The following is a 15935-nucleotide window of genomic DNA, read 5'->3' as shown; positions in this document are numbered from 1 at the left end:
TCTTTCCCTCCAGCTTCATCTGTCTCTGCTTTGGTCAGTCTGATGCTTGCTTAGAGGGTTTGATGCATGTGAAGGTTCAGAATCCTTTGGGCACAGCTTGAGGACAACTCTCCAGCAGTGTTTATCTGCTGCCTTCTTCATGCTGAGGTTTTGGCCTGAAGCTTCTGTTCACTGTTGTACCAGCCTCTGAGCTGGAGGAGCTCCTTCCCTTCCCCAGGTGCTGCACTTTGCTGAGGATGGAATCCTGGGAATAGTTTTGAATGGGATTTGTTTTGCAGTGTCTTTCTTCAGACCAGGGAAATCTGTGTATGGCAGATTGGAAAGCAGTGTCTTGCCTTCCTTAGGGGAGTTCACGTTAACTGGAGGTAGCAACAACACAACTAAACAGGTGGTTCTTGCTCTTAGCAGCGGTAATAACTTAGTTGTTACTTTTCATTTTTACTTTGTTGCTCTTCTTTGGTCTAGAGATGACCTCAAATTTCTTTTAAGGAGGGAGAAGCCTGACCAGGGCCTGTCCCAAGAGAGAGTTACTTGTCTGTATATTCTGTTTCAACACATATTCAGTTACTGGCCTGAGAGGCTTCCTTTTTTATTGTGTGTATTTGTAGGTGCCTTATTCCTTTTAGTCGCTGATTTAGAGCAATAACAATCTTTCTTCTCTTGTTGCTCATATAGTTTATCTTCTCAGTGGAGCATTTGCTTAGCAGCATGTTTGAAACAGCCAACATGCAGTGCTAAAATCCTATAAAGGTTGGCTGTCCTGAGCGTGCACAACAGTTTTGCTTTTGCCAATATTTGTTTTCCTGGGGAGAAGACACATGGTGCTGTCTTTTGCAAAGGTGCAGATCTGGATGTGGAGGAAGGGCACAGCATTGGTGGGAGGGATGGTGACAAGGACTGAGATCTACCTGAGCCTTGGGAACAGTGTTTGCTGAGAGTGGGACTGTTCTGATAGCAGAGTGGAAACTGTATGTTGGGCACCTCTGCCCGAGACCCAGCAAGAAGCCAAGTCTGGTGACTTTTAATGAGGTTGCTGACCTCTGCAGCTCCACCCCTCTTTGGAGGAGTCTGTCCTGGCAGCAGAGACATAGGTAGGCACAGCTCACAACTTATCTGCTCGGAGGGCAAAGTCTTGTATCTGAACTTAAGCCCACATTCATGGCAGGGTGTTCTCTAGAGCTCAGCTTGCTTCTGTTTCATGGCCTAGACAGCTCTGACTGAAAAGCAGAGTCGTTTCTTTTCCAGCCTGACCAGTTCTTCATTGCAAAATGAAATTGTGGAGTTGTTCTCTCTGGCAGAACGTGCTTGGACATGGTATTGCTTGTGAGTGACAGCTTTATGGTAAGGAGCCTAAAAGTGTTTCTACTTTACAGTCAGTTCAATTGCTCAGATTCTGCCAGTCTTTCTCTGGTGGTCTCTGTTGAAACTGAGGACTGCTCCAAGGAAGGGACATGGTTTGCATTGTCTCTTCTGGAAGCTTTAGAGCATTTTGTTGTTTTGTTTTATTCTAGAAACTTTTTGAAGGAGCCAGCTTTCTCTGAGTGGCGAAGTGTCTTGTGGCAATCCAGCATAAATCTCTTAAGTTATATCTCTTATTTCAACTGTACTGCCTGGATTTACAATAGATTTTTTAAAAAAATCTTTCAAAACAATCAGTGGAAGTGTCCATTACTGCTGGAGCATGCCTGGCATGTAGCTCTTGGTCTCAACCATGCTCAGCGTGACAGAGCCAGGTGGAAAACTGTCTTATTATTTTAATGTGAATGAGAGAAGCTGTTGTCCGGTTTAGTATCTTGATTATGATGCAGCTATGCCCAGTTCTGAGAACATCTCACCAAGAGTACTCAGGGAAAGTGTGGCTGCCAGCCCAGAGCTTCCTGCAGCACTTGTCTGCTGGTGCCATCTCGCAGCATTGTCACCCTATGGGCTCCCTGTGACCTGAGGTGTTAAGAGGTAGGTTTAGGATGTAAGGAGCCCTGGAGTTGTTACTTCTCATCCCAATCAGCATTGTTTGGGCTTGTTCTTGCTCCTGCTTTCTGGCCAGACTGCACAGCCTCCTTTCTGCTTCCCACCAGGTCAGGGCTGCAGCTGCCCCAGTGCACATCTGCCTTTCATCCCTAATGGTTGTCTGAATTTCCCAAAGGCTAAGATGTTCTATTCTTCGTAAAGATTTTGGAGCAAACCAAAAAGGCCATACTGCCCTGTAGGTCAGACCTAGGTAAGTGGAAGTGAACCTTTTTCAGGCATAGAATGAATCACAGAATAGTGAAGGTTGGAAGGGACCTTAAAGATCATCAGGTTCCAAACTCCCTGCTATGAGCAGGGACACCTCTCACTAGCTCAGGCTGCACAAAGCCTCTTCCAACCTGGCCTTGAGCACCTCCAGGGAGGGGACATCAACACCCTCCCTGGTTGTGGCTCAGGAGCATGAGGCTCAGGAAAGCTGAAGTCAGATGTGAAATAGAGCAGCCTGTATGTCGTGGGGCAAAAAGCCTTGCTTGGATGGGGGAACTACAGCTCTAACGTATTTGGGGCAGGTGGTGGGCAGATGTACAGTGAAGGGGGATGTGGTAAGCTCCTCTGGAAGCATTAGAGCATTTTTTTAAGATGCTTTATGTAGCACTGAGGATGCTGTATGCACTGTATGTTACCCGTGACCTGGGGTGTTAAATTTTCCCTCTGTGCTGAAGTACAGTTCATGTCTTGGAGTCCTGTTGCCAGCTTCCCTGCGCTCTTGAAAAGGTCTGGGCCCTTGTAAGCCTCTCAGTCCCTCTCCAGTGTAACAGGGGGTGTGACTCCAGGCTTTGTGACAGCCTGATGTTTTGTCGTCTGTATGTGGGAGTTAATTTCCTTTGATGTTATAGTTCAGTGGTGCTTTTTTTTTCTTCTTCCTTTTAAAGCTGAAGTTCTTGTGACTTGGGGAACTGCTGCTGCGTTCTACTGTGATGAGTCTCTGTGTGTCCCTGTCAGCTGTGCTGCTGGGCAGACATTTCCTTACAGTCCCAATGAGTTAGATAGCATAATGGCTGTGATCCCTGCAGGGTCATTAACTTCGTCTCATTTTTCTGGGGTATCAGCTTTTCTTTCTGTGTATTTGAATCCTTTGCAACATGCCTGGTTCTTCTCAGTCTTCTGCAAACAAGCTCACCTGCATGATGCTGTTCACTGTCTGCCTGGTATGGAGGGAAGATCTTATGCTTCTAGAAAGTGCTAGTGTTTAGTATTTCTTTGTCAGGAGAGCTACTGGCTTGTGTTTTTCATATCCATACTCTCTACAAGCAGCTGACAAGACACAACTTCTCCACAAAAGGGAAGCTCCCAGTGTTCCCTGTTTCTGTGCACTTTCTCCACAACCTGATGCTATCCAAAGGCCATGGATATGTATGCAAACCCAGCAAATAGCTGTGGATGTAGAAAGGATGGGTCTAAGCAAACAGAAATCTCATCTTGCTTGCAGCAAGGCAGCTCCTCCGTCTGTGGACTACTTTCCACAAGGCTCTGCAAGCTGCCTTTTTCCATTTTGCAGGAAGAGGAAATAAAACTGTGTCCAGGGACAGAGCTGAGGTCAGCAAGGTCTTGTGACAAAGATGTAGCCTAACTGAGCTGTTCACCCAAGTGATTATGAATTTTGGTACTGATGTAAACTGTGGCACTGCTAGGCTTGGGCTGGCACTAGAGCTTGTGCATTACAGTGTCTTTATAATTAATTTGATTACTATGTATCACCCCTGGGATAACCCAGTGCTGTGTATCCTTTCCCTTCCGGGTCCAGCTCCCACAGTGCTGCTCTGCTCGGGGCCTTGTTGTCTCTAACTCAGGCAGGTGAAAAAGTGTATTGGGTTCTGAATATCTGTTACTGATATACAATGGGCTTTCCTGTTTGGATTTAGCTGCCTATGGGAAGAGAAAGTACCTTCATTTCAAAGGAGAAGTGCTTGTTTGAGCTGTAAAGTCCCTGTTTTCTGGGGGGGGTTTTGAACCTGCTGCGTGTCATCCTAGTGCTGGCTGTAACAAAGGGCACGTGACAGCAAGAATACACATCCTTTACACTGGAAGTCCTGTGGTAAGGGAAGGGACTGTGCTGGGAGACTCCCAGGTGTTGGAGATAAGAGCAGAAATCCCCGAGGGACCTTAGAGCAAGTCCCAGACTTTCCCTGTAGCTTTGCCAGATTGCACCAGTTTATAAGGCAGTGTCAAGTGCTCCTCTGCCTGGAGTGGAAGCAGCACCTTAAGCAAAGTTGTTGCTGCAGCAGTTTTGCTCTCATCCTTCTGCTGATGTTGTCCTGAGGGCTGACAGCTTCATTGCTGTTCTTCAGCTGGGTAGCAGTAATCCTTGTGAGCATCTGCAGTGCTTGATGAGAAAAATGAGTGAGAGCTTTGGGTAGGGAGATAGTTTAAGAAAAATATTAAGTCTGCCCAGGTGACCCCTGTGGAAGGCACTAAGACATTGACTCTGAGTTCCTGTATAATGTTGTGATACTGTGAGTAACCAGGGTGCCAACCCTAGAAGCTCAGATGCTTTCTTTTTGTAGCACAGCAGTGGTGGCATGAAGAACTGTGTTGAAGAGGAGCTGTTGTGCTTGCTGAAGGTGAGGGATGAGACTTGGTACAGGAAGTGATAATTAATGTAGTTGTCTCAGGCTGAGATCTGAAGATGGGCTTAGAGAGGAGCTGGGCCTGATCTAATGACTAATAAATGACCGGAAGAAAGGAATGAACCAGTATGTTTCTGTCTGAAGATTTTATAGTGTCCTTCCTTGTACCTGTGTGACCACTGACCACTTCTGTTAACAGAGCCAGCAGTTACCCTAGTTAGTGGGTGATCCCAGCTGGTTACAGGGCAGGCTGGGGCCCTATTGCAGGCAAGCTGTGCGGGAGGCAGAATGGGCTGGTGCCGCCTGGATGGAGATCTACCCAGAGAGAATGCCTGGGCTGGTCCTGGCCAGCAAGCAACTCATACTCCTCACTCCTGTCCTTTACACTTCCTTGGACTGGCACAAGGTAATTTCTTACCTTCTTTGGTCTTTGCCCTTTCTGTAATTTTAAAAGGTAATTGTTTTGTCTGCTAGCTCTGCTCTCTGGGGAGCATCACCCCTCCTGGCATGTCAGTGGGCAGATGGGTACCTTTCTACTGCCTGTTCTCAGCATTTCCATCACAAAGAAGGTAGCCAAGCACCTTTGGATGCTGGATAAGGTGATCCTAGACAGAGCCTGTTTTGTTCAGCAATGAAAGTAAATGGAGATTATTTTTTTATATAAAACTGTTGAATGCAGAGGTTCTGTGCAGATCTTCTAACTGCCTCATTCGGAAACAATGTGCAGAACTTTCATTGCCATTGCTAAGTGAGGCAAAAGAGGAAGCAGAAGTGTTTTTCTCCTATAAAGTGGACTAACAGTTTTGTCTTATTATACAGACTTGATGAAAAGTGAAACTCCCTCTCTCCTTGACTCCCTGCGTCTTTTAATTTTCAATAGGTGTTTCTACTAGAGGAATTTCCAGAAGCATGAGAGAAACAGTCCTGCCTGTCTCCAGACAAAGCTCCAGATAAATTAAAAGACCAGAGGCTGGTTAGGTGTTGCTCGGTATTGGGAGGGAGCAGTGTGATACCACCCCTAGAAAATGCCTCATGAGATGCAGGCTTCAGAGTTCATTGCCATACATGCCCAGTTGGGAAGAGCAGCAGTGAAACACAGAGCTGTGCAAGGGCTCCTCTCTGCAGTGTCACAGGGAAGGAGGATATCCAGGCTGTGGTCATCATGTACCATCCTGAGAAGCTGCCCACATGCCTGGTGTTCCCATAGGAGCTGATAGCTCTGACCATTGAATAACAGTGCTCAGCTAAAAACAAGACATTTCAAGTTGAACATGTAATTCAAATCGAGCTCTTAACTTACTAATAACTCTCAAGGGTTATCCTCTCATCTTGTTGTTGTCTGTCCTCCTGTAGCTTGATGGTAGAAACCCTGAGCAGGTGTTTGGCACTCTGTTGTAGAGCTGTTCTTCCTGTGGAAGGTGGAGTTGTGTATTTAATTTGATAATGGTGCAACTGTTGTGAGTTTTAGAGAGGAACTGGGTGTCCACCAGGAACAGGGAGGAGTGTTGAGCAGAGATGTGTATTCCCAGCCATGTTTCAAGTGGTTGGGTGTTGCAGTCAATGCTGCAGACCCTTGCACAGGATCCTCCTTGTCAGTGTGGCTGATCATGGGGAGGCTGCTGGGGAAAATGGACTTGGTTTGGGTGAGTCAAGAGAAGAAATCTTGATGCTCTCTTGTCCCCTCAAACCTGCTCTAGTTTTGTTGTAGCTTTTTTAGGTACATGTTTATGCAGGTAACAAAAAAGGAGTTTATTTTCTTTCTGTGGAAGAAAGGAGGAAGCAGATTCTGTTAGAAATGTTTTCTGTGAATGATGATGGCACATGGGCTGTGGCCTGGGGTCTGCCTCTGGTCAGCAGTACACGCAGAACAAGCCCAAAGGTTTCAGCACAGAGGAGGCACAGCTGGAGCTGAAGTGTGGCCAGCTCAGGGCTGTCAAGCCCAGTAGCATTGTGAGACCATTATAGGGCATCTGATCACCTGGAACCACAGCAATATTTTCTTCTTTCAGACACTGTTTCTGTTGAACTCCAGGGGGGATTCAGACACTTGCAGACAGGTACCAATTTAGTGTAGTGCCAGTTTGGATGCCAAAGGTATCCTGCCTGGCTTCCAGCTGACCTCACCAAGGAGTGCAATTCCCTCATCTGTCCTGTCCTCTGGCTGCAGGCAGATGCCTGAAAAACCTTAGGACTTCTAAAATAATATTGAATGTGTTTATGCACCTGTATAAACAAATAATTGAAGTTATATTTGTAGTAGCAACTGGGCTGAAGTTGTGTTGCTGCTGCTTAGTTGAAATTATTTTCAAGGACCCAGTGGTGGGTACAAGAATATTGCACCTGGATGCTTCAGAAAGGTGCAAGCTTGGCTGGGAAAGCTGGGGCAGGATGGAGAGGGGCATTGGCAGACTCCAGGACTTACTCTTTGATTTCTGAGCCTTCAGGTGCACTAGGGTTACATATTTCAGTCTTTTTTCTGTAGTCACAAAGACTGCCTTTCAAAGAAAACTGTGGCTGTCTAAGACTTCCCAACTTGACAGAATTGAAAGCATGAATTTTTCCAATGCATAAGGAGAAATGAGTGTTTGCACAGAGACCAGTTTAGACAGCACTTCTCCAGCCTGAGGACTTGGGATCTGACCTCAGTAGAGTAGGCACCATTTCCTTGAAGCCTTGAAGCAAGCAAGCCATTTCCTTGCTGGCTTCCTTCCTGAGACTGAGTTAAAATCTGCACATGGTGCTGGTGTGGAGAGAGGTAACGGGGCTGGCAGTGGCCTGGTCAGAGGGAGCCTGGCACCCACACATCTCTTTGGAGCTGCAGGCAGAGGACCAGGAGCAGGCAGGGGCCTGGATTGAAGCTGAGATGGGTCTATCTGCACTGCTTTGGGTAGGAACCAGGCAATTGTTTGTACTTGAATAAAGGCTTAATTGTGATTTGAACTGTCCCAACTGCATTTTTAAAGAAAAGCAAACAAAACGAGAACAACAGGCTTGAGTGGGAGCTTTGGGAATGTTTGCCAAAACTGTGCTTCCTCTCTCTCTAAGTCTGGTGGTTATGAAGTTCAGCTTGGAGCCTTGGCTTTGAGTCTCTTCTCTGATGGCTCATGATTAAAAGCCTGGAGGATGGGGATGGCACAGGGTTGAGGGTGGCAGGGCAGTGTGGGCTCTGCAGGTCCATTCTTCTTTCATGTACCATTGAAATGGATGAGGGGCCTGTCCTGCACTCTGCTGATGTCCCAGCTTCTCGCTGGCTGTGATGGGAGGGGAACCAGCACAGCAACAGCACTGCATGTGGCCTGGCACAAAGTCATTGCCAAGCCCTGTTCTCTGTCAGCTGGTTAGGAAGATAAAGGAGGAGGCAGAGGCTGACCTGGCTGGGAGCATCCCTGGTGTGCTGCTGCCACCTGGTGCCACCGGCTGCCCCAGCCCTGCGGCTGTGTCATCTGCAGAGCAAGGTGTTTTGCTGCCACAGCTTTGGTAAGAGAAAGAAGATGGTCTTGAGTAAGGCATGGTAATGGTCCTTGCTCTTGTGGAGTGTGGGGCTTCCTTCATGGTTACTGGTTTCCCCTTGAAACTGATTTCACTGTCATTAAGGTCAAGCGTGGAGTCAGCTGGCAGACAGGCTGCTGCAATTCATTATGCCTCGGGTCATTGCAGTGATGGATACTGTGCTTTCTCAGGGTCTGGCAAAGTGCTGTTCTCTGCCCTTGGAATCCTGAACATGTTGCGGGCGCTGCTCGACCCTTCTTGCTGGAGGTGTCCTCTGAGCTGGAGTCTATCAGTGTCTGCCTGCCTGTGCACCACTATCCTGCATGTGGTGTAAACTGGTTTTTGGCTCCTCTCTGTATACCTCTCTCCTGACTCCTGGCTGAGTGAGCTGTGGCAGAGGGAAGGCTGGGACAGACAAAATGTTGCTGGAGCGAAGCTGTTCCTTGGAAGCACAGAGATGGGTGGCACATCTTCACTACATGCACATCTCTGGCCCAGCCTCTCGAGTTAGACATTTTTCAAATTTTTTAAATTCCTCCCCTGAGTTCTAGTCTTGTTTGACTTTCTTTCCACACCCTCTTCTACATTCCTGCGTCCTTCCTTCCACGGCTGCTGCTTTCACTCCTTCTTCTACCCTCAGCTCCTTCCTTGCTCCTACACCGTTCACGAGCACAAACCCAAAAACTGCCTGTGTGCCAGTGCTACTCCCACCCTGGATCTCTCACCCCAGCCCAGCTCAAGCACAGACTTCTGTGGCTACCAGTGTCTCTGCCCTCCAGGTCTGCATTGTTCTTCCCAAGCTCTGCTATTTCCCTCCCAACTCTTCTCACATGTATTTACTTTTCTGAAGCTTCCCACATTCACTCTCACTCCTGGCAGTGGTGCAGCTATTGCAGCAGGCTGGGGCCAGGCCTGCCTGTAGCCTTATGGGCTCAAGGCTCTTGTTGGATCTTCACTGAACAAGAGCTTTGCTTTCACAGCATTACAGAATCACCAAGGCTAGAAAAGACCTTTCAGATCATCAAGTCCAGCCTATGACCAACACCACCACATCTCCAGACCAGGGCACCAAGTGCCACCTCCAGCCTTTCCTTGAACACCTCCAGGGATGGTGCCTCCACCACTGCCCTGGGCAGTCCATTCCAATGTCTGATCACCCTCTCTATGAAGAAGTGCTTCCTGATATCCAACCTAAATCTCCTCTGGAGCAGTTTCAGGCCAGGCCTTCTTGTCCTGTCACTGGTTGCCTGGAAAAAGAGCCCAACCCCACCAGAGCACAACCTCCCTTCAGGTGGTTGTAAAGAGTGAGAAGGTCCCCCCTGAGTCTCCTCTTCTCCAGGCTAAACGACATCAGCTCCTTCATCCTCTCCCTGTAAGACTTTCCCTCCAGTCCCTTCCCCAGCCCCGTTGTCTCCCCTGGACCTGCCCCAGCACCTCCAGCTCCTTCTTGCAGTGAGGGGCCCAGAGCTGCCCCAGGACTGGAGCTGAGGCCTCCCCAGTGCTGAGTGCAGGAGGAGAATCACATCCCTGGTCCAATACCCTTTTGTTGGGTATTGAACCTGAGGCTGCTCCAGGCACACCTATGACTTCTTTGGCCTTCCTTCCCTCTCCTTTTGACTGCAGAGGACCTTGTTTCTTTACAGGAAAAGGACAAAGCACTGTGTCAATATTGTTCCTAACCTCCCTGCATTTTTGGTATCACTTTTCTCATTTCCCTCCACCAGGCACAAGTTCTCTGGTTTGTTCTCTTGCCTCTTACCCTGGGCTGTCTGTTCCTCACTGTTACACCATCCTCCTTTCTCCTTATTATCAATTTCTTACCTGCTTCTAAATCCTTCCCCATGCAGTGTAGTTTCTCCCTTGCTAAAAGCAAAGTTCACCTCTGCTCCTGCTCACCTCCTGTCACTGATTTTTTTGCCCCACTGTGATGGCAAGTCCATTCCATGTAGCCCATTCAGACTGAAGTCCCTCACCTCCTCAGTACATCTTACCTGCTCTACTAGACCTGCTGGTGCAAAAACCTTGAGCTTGGCAAATCTCCATATTATCCTCACCCACATCACTGTTCAGGAGGGCTGACTTCATGGCAGTTGTGCTCATGAAATTCCTTCCCTGAACTCACTCTGCCTATTTTCTCCCACATTCTGCAGATCCTTCAGCACTTCCATAGGGATTTGCTCTCCCAGCGTGGCTCTGGTTTCCATCCTCCTCTTATGCTGTGTAATCATGTGCATGTGCATGCATTCAGCTCCCTCCTTTGCAGCTGGTGTATCCATATTCTGTTTCTCTGCTCCTGCATGCCTACTGTCAGACAGGGCTGGACAATGTGTCCTGGTGTCACCCCTATGACTGTGGCTGGTAACAGCACTGGCTGGGGGGTTGGCCTCTCACACCTTGCCTGTCCAGCTCGATAAATCTGACCTGAGAATGTGCATGAGGACTAGCAAAGCACTAGACAAATATGGGTATGTTTTTGAGGGCCAGAAGGCGTATTTCTCCTTTAGGATGGTGCACTGTAGTCAGGAGTGTTTCTGGCTCCAGCAGCTTTCCTCAGTCTCTGCAGTGCTCCAAAGAACTTGATGTGTCCTGTTCTGATCTCTTGGGTGCGGGTGCTGTGGTTGAGACAGGGATGTTCCCAAGTTGAATGCAAGAGAAGCGTCATCACTTTTCAAAGAGGTCTCAAATTTTTGTGTGTGTGTGATTTTTTTGTTTGTTTTCTGAATCTTTTTTGTTTGGTTTGTTTTTTTTTAGTATGAAGGGAACCATTTTGAAGGCTTTTTAATCCTGAACTTCCAGGCTGGGGGGCCTGGAAGGGTTTGCGTCATGACCCTCCACCAGCTGCTGCAGTGGCTGTGGCTGTGCTGGCGTGATGCAGTTCTTGGACAGCACGTGGTTGAGGAAGAACCTGGAGGTAGCATGTCCTGAGGGCATTGTGGGCAGCCCAGCTTTTTCTGAGGCCCGTGGAGATTCACCTGTTCAAACCTGGACAAAAAAATACATCTGATCTGTTTTAAGCACTCTCAACAGTAAAAGGCCAGCTTCTTTCATAAGTTTGATGTAATCAGGGATCTGGACAGGCTTGATTGATGTGCCAAGGCCAATTGTGTGAGTTTCAATAAGGCCAAATGTCAGGTCCTGCACTTGAGCCACAACAACCCCTGGCAGGTCTCCAGGCGGGGGAGGAGTGGCTGGAGGGCAGAGAGGGACCTGGGGGTGCTGATTAACAGCAGCTGAACAGCGTGTGCCCAGGTGGCCAAGAAGGCCACCAACATTCTGGCCTTTATCAGGAATAGTGTGACCAGCAGAGGATCCTGCCCCTCTACTGTGCCTTGGTGAGGGTGCACCTTGAGCACTGGGTGTGGGTTTGGACACCAGAGGATGGGAAGGACATTGAGGTGCTAGAGAGAGTGCAGAGAAAGGCAAGTCTCCTGTCTGGAGAACAAGTCTGATGAGGAGAGGCTGAGGGAGCTGGGGCTGTTCAGCCTGGAGAAGAGGAGGGTGAGGGGAGACCTCATTGCTGGCTATAACTACCTGAGAGGAGGCTGTGGGGAGGTGAGACTTGGGCTCTTCTGCCTGGTGATTGAGTGATAGGATAAGAGGAAATGGGGTCAAGCTGCAGCAGGGGAGGTTCAGATTGGCTATTAGGAAATATTTCTTCACAGACAGAGTGGTGAGGCCTTGGAACAGGTGCCCAGGGAGGTGGTGGAGGCACCATCCCTGGAGATGTTAAAAAAACAGGTAGATGTGGTGCTTCAGATGGTTTAGTGGTCATGGGATTGTAGGGTGGACAGTTGGACTTGGTGATCTTGAAGGTCTCTTCCAACTTTGATGATTCTATGTTTATATGAGTCTATCCAACTTTGAAACTTCATCCATCAGTAAGTGCACTGAGTCATAGCCTTGTCAGTGGAGTTGCTCAGAGATGACTATACTTTGCATAAATACTTAAACATATTGAGCAATTCTTATCATAGAATCATAGAATCACTTAGGTTGGAAAAGATCTCCAAGATCATCGAGTCCAGCCATTAACCCTACTCTCCCAAATCCAGCACTGAACCATGTCCCCAGGTGCAGTCCCTGGATGACTTTTAAACACATCCAGGGATTATGACTCAGCCACCTGGCTGGGCAGCATGTTCCAATGTCTGACAACCCTTTCAGTGAAAAAGTTCTTCTAAATGTCCAGTCTAAACCTCCCTTAACGCAACTTCAGGCCATTTCCTCTTGGCTCTATCACCAGTTACTTGTGAGAAGAGACAAGCCCCTACCTCTTTACAGTGTCCTTTCATGCAGTTGCAGAAGGCAATGAGGTCTCCCCTCACCCTCCTTTTCTTCAGACTAAACAGCCCCAGTTCCCTCAGTTGTCCCTCAGAAGTCTTGTTCTCAAGGTCCTTCATCAGCTTCTTTGGACACACACCAGCACCTCAATGAACTTCTTGTCTTGGGGTGCCCAAAACTGGATACAGTATTTGAGGTGGGGCCTCACCAGTGCTGCAGATGTGAGCTTGCTTTGCTTTGGATCACTAGGTGGGTTTTGCCTTTCTGCTTCAAACTTGCTGTCTGAGCTCTCTTCACCTGGAGGCAGTTGAAGACATGGCTCCAGCACCACTGGGGACAGGAGCACCATGTTTGCCACCTTTGCTGTTCACTACTTTGATGTCTTATTGCAGTAGACTTAGAGTCATAGAATCATAGAACATATTGAGTTGAAAGGGACCCATTGCCTGTTCCTTCTCCAGCAGCTCACACAGAGATGACTGGAGTCTTCTAAGGAACATGACCTGAAAAACAGCAGCCCTTCACCTGATGGGTCGTTCTGGATCCCCTAATTCATACCTTGCCTCTGGTTATACCCATATTCATATACCCATAATCTAAATAATTGGCAACTTGTTGTCACCATCTAGTGTTACTGGGGCATTCCTAGGCTGTGGTAGCCCAATCTTTTCTATTCATAGTTATTCATCAGTAGAAGTTTTTGCTGTTGAAGATCAGCTGGTAATGGCCTTCATTGGAAACAGCCCTTGGACCTGTAATTTTGCTTAAATTAACAAAGACTGTCCTATACAATCCCCTTTGCATGAAATGGTGTGGTCTAGAGACTATTTTTAGTCCCTAATTAGTTGAGAGGCTTGAGAAGTCCATTCTGTTTCACTTGAGATCAAAACAAGACTAAGAAGGTTTCTGGTTGCTTCTTCTAACATTCCCTGTTTAATAATGGGACTTGTTTTTCCCCACACGAGGACTAACTACTATTTTAGCTGAAATTAAAACAAAATCTGTGCCTGAGACAGATGCTGAGCAAACAATTGGCAAAGTTTTATAAGCAATTAAAAATGAATCTCATAGCAGGAGAGCAGAGCTGGCAGAGGGACCACTCACCTTGCCTGGGGCGTGCACCAAAACTGCCTTGCAGCAGCACTGATGAGGCTGTCATCTGGAAGCTGGAGTTGCTGCTTGCTGGTTTCCTGCCTTTCCCAAGCTCCACATTTACATCTGAAATCACAGAATCACCAAGGCTGGAAAGGACCTTTAAGATCAAGTCCAGCCTATGACCTGACAGCACCACATCAATCAGATTCTGACAACAGAAGGTGATCACAGGGAGCAACCCTGTTGTTCTGTATCATTCTGTGTTTCCAAGGCCTCGTTTGCAGTCATTAGTCAAGCTGTGCTGAAGATTATTTAGCTTTTCACAAGCTTTTTTTTGTGAGACTGGTACGCTTGTGAAGCAGGGAGAGGCTTTCACAGGCTGAGAGAGTAAAGGTATCTCTCAATTTTTTGACAGCCGAAATGTTTGCCGGGGGATCTGGGTTTTCCAAGGCATGTTCAGTTTGTATCACCTTGGCTTGGCTTGGCTTGCAGCTGCAGCCACCAAGTGTTTGAGACCAGAGCTGCAATTCACAAAACAGAATGGTCACTGACCATCTGAAGTGTTTGGCTCGAGTGATGGCTGAGCATCCCAGAGGAGGACAGTGCGTCCAGCTCTGCAGGCAGAGCTTGGTCCTTCTCTCCAGGCTCTTTTCTTGCAGCCCCTGCGTCTCTTCCAGCATCTGAGGCAAACAAGGGCAGAGGTTTCAAGATGGCTGCTGCTTTGGTCCCTGCTGCTCTGCTTGGCCCTTGGAGAGGCAAAGTTCCCTGGAGGAAATACCCTGGTTGCATAGCCAAGTATGCAATAATGTGTATCACTCACGTGGGTGAGAGGCCATGGGGAGAGCAAATGAAGATTTTTACTAGTGTTCTCAACTCTGACACTTCCTTGTTATCTGAGGGTTTGGCTCTAGGATTAACAGTTCCAGGGTAGGATATGGGCTATAAAAATGCTCAAGTGAAGTGAGTTAGTTTCTCTACTTCCCCCAACCAAAGTAGGTCAGGCAGCATCACCCAACTGACCTGGTCAGCAGGACCAGCACTGCTGGTGTCATCCAGCTGAGCCCCAGGCAGGGCAGCAGCCTGCTTGCTCTGCTGGTTCCTGGCCCTGGGGCACAAGCCCTGCACTCTGCCCGACTGCACAGCAACAGAACAGCTTGAGGTTCTGGACTGTGGTTTCCATCTGCATGAATGTGCATTGTGTTCTTTTATCTTCTCTCCAGTTTCATCCCTTTTGTCTTTTCTTTCTCTGTCTCTGGTCCCCTCTTTGTTAGCCTCCACTTTGGCTGAGCCAGCAGGTGGCCAGCTCCAGCACATCCCCTGTGACTGAGATTTTAGGAAGCTTCTGACCTGGATTTTGTGGGAATCCAACCTCCTGTACGGCAAAAACCTCCTTGAGCAGCTGCAAAACTGCAGCTGGTGGTGGGTGCCAGCATGGAGAGGTGTTGGGCAGCTGCCATCCTCCCTCCTGCTGGCTGGAGCCTGGCTGGAAGCCACAGCAGCAGAGCTGGCAGCCCGTCCAACACTGAAAGGGGAAGGACCACAGCCAGCACTGAAATGGGAGGATGCGTTTGAGATGTCAGTGGAGGAGCAAAGTGGAGCTGCACGAGTGCACAAGCAAAGTTGCCTGCAGATGGATGGACTGGGACAAGTGTAATTCAGGTAGTGATGGAGGCCAAAGTTTTCCTTGGCAGTACAAGCAGAACTTGGGTTTTTATGGTATCTCCTGGCTTCCTTTACCCCATAAATCCCCAGGATCCCCTTCAGCTTTGTCCCTATTCAGGCCACCTGGTCTCTTCCCCAGGCACAGTGAAAGGGCTTTCCTCCTCTCGGCACGTCCTGCTGCCTGAAATGCCTTCCTCTTGGGCAACTGGCTTTCAAGAATACCTTGAGGGATGGGAGTGAGGAGGAAGATCCTCAAATAAGATGTAGCCAAAGAGAGCTGCAGTTTCTAGCCATTACCTACTTCTGCTACAAGGAGGGAAGTAAGAAACTGTAGTAGCCATGAGCAATTATTTAATAAATTGGTACCAAATGTGCTGCAGGAAAAGTATGTAATTTGGTTTATCAATAATTCAGGTATCTCCAGGCTAGTGAACAAAATGTACTTAACATTTTACTTCCCTTGTTAATTGTGATTTTCACCCTCATTTGTAAGTCCCCAGTTTTTAATCTTTTCTGAACTCCTATTCCTTTTTCCTGTCCCTTCTCATGGAGTGCATGGCAGGACACAAGAAATGAACTGAAGGTACAAGCTTATTAATTCCTACCTGACAACACAGCTGGGGCAGGGTGGCAGCTCCCTCCTGCACTGCACAAGTAGGGCTGAAGGAATTGTGTGCTGCTGAGGATTATATTTCAAAAATGACTTCTTAGTGCTGGCATTCAGCTTGGCTTTCTGACATATGAGTGTCCAACTTCACTTAATTCTGGACTGGGAAAGAAATCCCTGAGTGGAAGGAAAGCCTTGAGTACGTG

This window comes from Chaetura pelagica, unplaced genomic scaffold, assembly GCF_000747805.2.
Source record: "Chaetura pelagica isolate M959 unplaced genomic scaffold, ChaPel_1.0 scaffold516, whole genome shotgun sequence".
Classification (NCBI taxonomy): Eukaryota; Metazoa; Chordata; class Aves; order Apodiformes; family Apodidae; genus Chaetura; species Chaetura pelagica.
This window is presented reverse-complemented; position numbering follows the sequence as displayed.